General features: G+C 33.0%; 1 long non-coding RNA gene across 2 annotated transcripts; it reads left to right on the forward strand.

Moving 5' to 3' along the window:
* The first annotated feature begins 2,223 nt into the window (after positions 1-2,223).
* LOC107828625 (uncharacterized) lies at positions 2,224-5,161 on the forward strand. 2 transcript variants are annotated; one of them, XR_012698268.1, is made up of 3 exons: positions 2,230-2,410; positions 4,317-4,625; positions 4,747-5,161. It is a non-coding gene; the product is annotated as an uncharacterized LOC107828625 (long non-coding RNA). The 2 variants fall into 2 exon arrangements; XR_012698269.1 differs by having other exon boundaries at positions 2,224-2,410; positions 4,317-5,161.
* Positions 5,162-7,074: the final 1,913 nt, after the last annotated feature.

Raw genomic sequence — 7,074 nt, forward strand, 5'->3', positions numbered from 1 at the left:
AATTACACGATACTTGTACAGTTTATTGCAGCTTGTAAAGCTATTTGATAAATTGGAAATTTATTGAAATTGAATTGCAGCTTGTAAAGTTATTTGATATATTTGAAATTTTATTGAAATTGAAGGATTTAATTAATAGATTGGAAATTATTGCATTTGAAGGATTTTTATTATTACTGCTAATTGAATAAAATTATTGTTAACTCTGTAAATCATGCTGATTTGAATAATTATAATTTTTTTTTTATTATTGTTGACCCTTAGTGAGTGTCAAAATCGGTCATCTCGTCTCTACCACTTCGAGATTAGGCTTGATACTTACTGGGTACATGTTGTTTACGTACTCATGCTACACTTGCTGTACTTTTTGTGCAGGATCTGAGACAGATACTAGTGGAGGACCTATCATCGCACATCCTCGTTATCCAGGGGCGTAGTGGTGAGCTGCCTTTCTGAGCCGTCCTGCAGCTACCAGTGCCTCTTCTTGTATTTTTAATTCTGTCTATTTTCATTTCAGACAGTATTTGGAGTTTTGTATAATCTACTAGATGCTCATACACTTGTGACACCAGGTCTTGGCACACACATTGGTAGAATTTGGTGTCTTATTATTTTTCTTGAATTTAAATTTTATCGATATATGTTTAATTTATTAGTTGGCTTGCCTAGCTGTAGTATTGGGCGCTATCACGACCTATAAGTGAAATTGGGTCGTGACAACTTACCAATTATTTTCTCAAGAATCTGGTGTCCTCTTGCCGAAATAAGAAAAAAGAAAAAGAGATCCAATATATTCTTTTGTTGTTAGGTTGGTCGCCGTTACACTGTAAGTTAAGTGATATTTTATGTCTCTTTTTTTCTTTCTCTTAGTGGAATCAGTCATTAATGCTTCATTTGAGCATGTTGCCGACATCACACCCCTTGGGCGCGGTCCTTCTCCTGACACTGTATCAATGCAGGATGCTTCGTGCACTAAGCTGTCCTTTGTGTGCTTTTTTTTTTGGGTTGTGTTGATTGATTTTTTGGAGATTCAAAATCAAAAAGGTCTACGGATTAGTAGTATCTTTTCATAGCCGCGCGACTTTGGAGAATAAGAATTTTTTATGTGCGAGGTAGGTACATGTCACAGATTTTGCATATCTATGACAAGTATCTCTGAAATTGGGATGTAATTTATGTTATATTCATTTGGTATTTTGTTTGAACTCGTACATATATTTTTCTTATAGTGTTAGTGGTTTTGTGGACACAGAATTATCCTTCTAATTTGACAGTACTCCAGTTAATTTGATTTTATATAAATGTATATATGTACTACGATAATATTAACTTAGAAAATAATATTGTAATATTCTTAATATGATCATTATTTTTGCTATAACATTTTATTAGTACAATTGACTAGGGGTGTACATGGACCGGGTTGGTTCGGATTTTATCAAAATCAAACCAAACCAATTATATCTGTTTGGATTGGTTCAGTTTTGTCGGATTTTTCGAGTTTTTCAGAATTTTTTTGTTACATGAATATTATTTCAATCTTGCATTATTAAAGTTATAGATAAAATTTTGATTAGTGAATATATGTTTACTAAAAATTAAAAAAAATAACAAACATATGATCTATTAAAGTGATCTTACGGGAGAATTATTTTTAGTAACACATAATAGTTTATTTTCTTAGTCGTCTACCAATAATTTTTGGTTGATGTACGCTTTCAGGGTTAACCAAATTTAATAATTAAACATAAAAATCAATATGATACCTAAATAATAATATGTTATATGTAATTTTAGATTATCGAAATACCACTTCAAAACCGAAAAACATATAATAAATCTTGACATATAAATATGAAAAAACAAAGAGATTTTTAATACATTTCAATAACACATAATAAGAAAGTGATACAATCTATTATTTAAAGTAAATAAAAATGAATGCACTTTATAGTTCTATTAAATATTATATCCCATGAAAGGATCTCAAATATTTTTAGATATATTTTAAATCAAATTCTATATAAAGTCTTAAAATTATATTTTATATGTCGGTTTGGTTCGGGTTTTTTTACTCAATACCAAACCAAATCAAATCAAACCTAGCCGGGTTTTTTAATCAATTTGGTTTGACTTTTCGGTTTGGTGCGGTTTTCGGTTCGGTTTGTACACCAAAAAGGAAAAAGAATCATATTCCTTGCTTAATACTGGGTCATATCGAAAACAGATATTGATTGATGACTGAGCTCTTTGACGTACACAAATGGATATCAAAATAGAAGAAGATTAATTCTGTTGTGGTACTCAGCCAGAAGAGGATTTGCCAGCTCTATGGCCTATGGGAAATGAACTCAGGCCAGCATTATACTTTTGTGAGGCATGAATCAAGTTTAGCTGCAGAAAACCCGAGGTACACATGATCTTTTATGAGTATAATATCTATTGCCTCCACTATAGATGTTCTGTTTGTAGTAGAAAATTTTAATAATTAAACTCCTTTGCTATTGAAATGTTTATATAACTGGTGTCGGTAATTTCTTATACATACCATCATCATACTATGTTTTTTCAGGTGGACTATTTTTATGAGTATAGAGATGAAAAGAAGATGCAAAAATCTTTATAAAAAGGAGAACCTCTAGGGTGCCGTTATTGGCTTTTTTGGTTATGTGGGGGTAGACCAGAGAAATAAATGTATAGATGAGTTTACAAGTTGATTCAAATATTTTCTTGGTTTCTTCAATTTGTGTGCAAAGTCTTGGAAGCCAATTCAAATTTTGGATGGGCAAAGAAAGGAAGGTATAGATTCAGCTTGGGACATCAAGATCTCTGTCTTGTTCCTCTTTATTTCATATTATTTTAACTGTTTAAAACTTTGTCGAACAAACATTTTAATATCATAAAATTTATGCTAATCCGCAAGGATTTTGCTGTTTTTACGTTCATCTTTCACTGTAAACCTGGCTTGTAACCATCTCAGTGATATGAAGGTCAAATACAGTTCTGATATATGTTCCCACTGTAAAATTTTGAAAGAGAAATAGAGAATGTACTTCCTTTTAACCATCTCGGTGATATGAAGGTTAAAGACAATTCCATTATATGTGCCCACCGTGAAATTAGAAAATGGACAATGTGCTTTCCATAGTTGCTTAGTGTTTCAAGTTTAATTTACTCTTCGGATAAAGTATCCAAAAACAGAAACATACTTTTGCTATATGTCAGACAATTGCATGTTAATATTTTCTCTAGGAGCTGTTAGCAAAGCACTCTGTCAATGCGCATGTTATTTGTTAAAAGGTCACAATAACTATAGAGGGAAACATAGGCTGAGGAGCAGGGATATTGAACAGACTGAAGACATATTGGCAAATACATTGAGAACAGAACCACCGTAGAGATAATAATAGATTATTCTAAGAGGAAAATGAAAAACATAAAAAAGATCCATTCTGCTTGGTAAAGAATGTGCCATATAGCGACTACTATCGGTAAATGGACAATTCGGCTTTGTTGGTATAGTTAGAACTTAGACGTCAATTTTGTTGTTGCAGTCAATGTAATTTGAAAGCGTGTGATCGTCTTCACCTATGTTAAGTGGTCCGGCAATGAGACTTCTCATTGGGGCATGATTTGGCAACCACTTATCCTTCCAGTTTATTAAGTGGCACTTATTCTTATCACTTGATGATTTAGATCTGATCGATAACATTCTATCTTGTTGGAGGTCTGCTATTCAAATCGCATCTCATATATTTTATTAAGTCATTTTTTACTTTCAAATGGGAGTTTGGATGGAGTATTATTGATTCATAATCCTGACTCTTAGCATATTTTATTAAGCTATTTTATTGTTAATGTTTAGTTTACTTTTTCTTTTTAAATTGATAATTTATTTTAGTATTTAACTGTTTTGTTGTTTAGTTAGTTTATAACTCTTTTGTTACACAGGCAAGCAATTTATATTTGCTAAATTGTTTAATGTATGAAATAAATCTTTATTAAAATATTGTTTGTGAAATTCAACAAAATTGTGAACTCCATTATAGCAGATAACTTGTTAAATTAAATAGATGTTGAACTTTTACCAAGTCATTCAAGAAAAAAATACAATTTCAAAATGACGTCGTTGTAAGGCCCTGTTATGAACAGAAAAATAAGTTGGTTAGGTGTGTCTGTTGCCGTTCTTAGTAGTGGTTGTTCGTTGTCTTTCGTCGTAGTCTCTCCCTGAATACGCTCGCACAAAATCTTGGTCCGCCTCTGTTACTCTGTGATTATTTTTTTAATTTGATAATGACGTTTCTCTTTCTGGTAAGTCCTTGAATATGGCCTTTGCCAGAAAGTATTGGCAGAACGATAGCTTTTTAAAACTATGGCGAGGCAAGGGTTCCTGGTCAGTAAAATGCAAATTTGGACAGCAATATGCCTTTTTTACAAGTGGTTGGACGACTTTCGTGGAAGAAAATCACCTAAAAGTAGGTAATGTTTGTGCTTTCGAATATATTAAGAACCCCTCTTCTGTCAGATTAAAAGTCTCTCATTTCGGAGGAGAAGATATTTCGTCTCACAGGCCATTAACTAAAGTTTCGATGGCACCATTTTATGTGGGGTCCCCGCTCACGATGGTAAGCTATCAAACTATGTGGGATGTCTTTTACTCTACTACCTTTTTTTCCTTCCATTAGTGGTGGTTTTTCTCTTTTTGACGGTGCATAAGGTTGACCTTCGCCGAGGACTATTTTGCAGGACGGTAGCTATTTAAGACTACACGTTTTAGGCAAGGGATCCTGGAGAGTAAATGGGGTTGCACTTGTGTCTCTGGCCCTGTTTGGTGCTTTTGTGAGTCGGGCTGAAACTTCAACCGTCTATATTTTGACCCCCAAGGTCTTCACTGGTTTGATTGTTGGTGTCATGCTTCCCTACTGGATCTCTGCCATGACCATGAAAAGAGTTCTTTCTTTTTAAATGAATATTTTTGGTTCTTATAGATTAGTGGTCAAGAGACTATAATGATTCAATAGATCTTTCTATTGAAGTAGTTTAGATAAACGATAATGTGTTTGTGTTTGGTGCTGTTCTTGTGTTAGGCTTTCAAATGTAATATTAAATTGAAGTCCTTTTTTTAACTATTAAAACAATTTCTATCTTGCCCTTTGCGCTTTGATAACATAGTTTGTTTACATATTAAATTTATATCACAGCCCATATTTCGTGTAGAAAAGTCTTACAATTTGAACTTCTCACAAGATCTCTTCACTGAGCTAATAGCCTAATACTACACTATGAAAAAAATTTCACTAAATAATATAAATTGCTAACTTAATAGGTTTGGGCTCGGGCTCAGCACGGGCCATTTCTCACTAGTAGTTCTTTATACGGCTATAAAGCGTTGCAGTAATTAATTAATTGATTAAACAAATATTCCTAGGTAGTAAATTTATTCAAGCAAACAGATCTAAAATAGTTTTTGTTCACTTTATAAAAATATATCTATCACTAGAAATTCATCAATAACAAAAATAGATTCACTGTGACTGAAAATCCTTTCCAGTTTTTCACATTCAAACTATATCCATTCCTAAAGTAAAACTGTATAATACTAATATAATTATATTATTTAATCACGATATATAACACATCAAATAATGTATATGAAAATGTTTATCATAACTTTATTTTTCTTTTTTGCGTAATCCAAATGTATATTAAAAATTTATTTCCTTTATTGTATATTAAAATATATATCAAAAAATTATTTTTCGTCTTTATATATCTCAGTGTATAACACATAATTTCTTGTGAATATACACAAATATATATATGCTAGAGATACATTGATATACAAGACGGAAATTAAAATTATTTTTTTAATTAAAAAAAGAAGAAAAAAATAAAAGACTCAAGATTTCTCTATGCTGCAATGGGGCAGCAAGGGTAGCACGTAGTGGTCGGGAGCCATTTGATTGTGTATAAAGAAGAAGTCCGCGCTCATCCTTCCACGACCTAACGACTCACATTCGTAGGCGACGATAAACTTTGGTCACATATGAGAGAGAGGAGATAGAAGAAGAAATATTGGGAAGCAGAGGGTGAGGGAGACGACAAAGAGAGGTAGAGAGGGGAGTTATGGCCTTAAGGGGAGAAAGAATAAATGAGGAAGTCGGTTTTTTTGGGATTTAGTTATACAATTCTAATTTTTTTTTTTGGGATGCCTTTGCCAAACGTAATCTCAAGCTAAAAATTTGCAAATTACTATTATATTGTATAGAATAAAATTGATTTATATTAAATGCTCGACTGATTACATGACACGTGGAACTGGAGGCAGACGGAAGATGAAGCGAGTGAGAACCAAGACCGAGGACAACAGCTTCAGTTGATATCGGGTAGCTCCCGAAGAGAACATAGTCAACGGAGGCAAATGAATGTTTGTCACCGGATGACATTTAATGAAAAATATTCCTTAACATTAAATATGTAGCCGTTGCAGAGAATTTTGGCATTCATGGCCGGCCGTTACACATTCATCAATGACCCTCATTATGGTCATTTAAGAGGGGCTTAATCATAGGAACTTGTTCCTTAGGTATAGCTATAAATAGGGAACTCAACAACCATTATAAAAAAGGAAATCTCTGGCAAAACTGATGCTACACATTATTCTCAAGCTAAATAATATTTTATTTTCCCTCTAATGTTGTTCTTATCACTGTCTTCAAAAGCCTTGCTCCCGGAACCAGGCTGTCTGCTATTTCTTTCGATTTTAATGCTAAGTTCTATATTTTCATTTAATTTATTTATCATTTTGGGATCAAATCAGTTCGTTTGTCTATAAACCACGCAACAAATTCAACTGTACCATTTTATGGGTAAACAGTTTGGCACCCACCGTGGGGCTTAGACAGCTGCATAATTGAGTTGATCCTTGCATATATTACTAACTCGTTTGATTCTTTGTTTCATAGCAAAAATCATAAAAATGACAGCTAACGATGTCAACATCGCACACAACGTTGAGGCACAAGAAAATCTGCCTCAACACGAGGATTCGATCAATGACACTCGCAACGAGGG

Source organism: Nicotiana tabacum, chromosome 13 (assembly GCF_000715075.1).
Source record: "Nicotiana tabacum cultivar K326 chromosome 13, ASM71507v2, whole genome shotgun sequence".
Taxonomy (NCBI): domain Eukaryota; kingdom Viridiplantae; phylum Streptophyta; class Magnoliopsida; order Solanales; family Solanaceae; genus Nicotiana; species Nicotiana tabacum.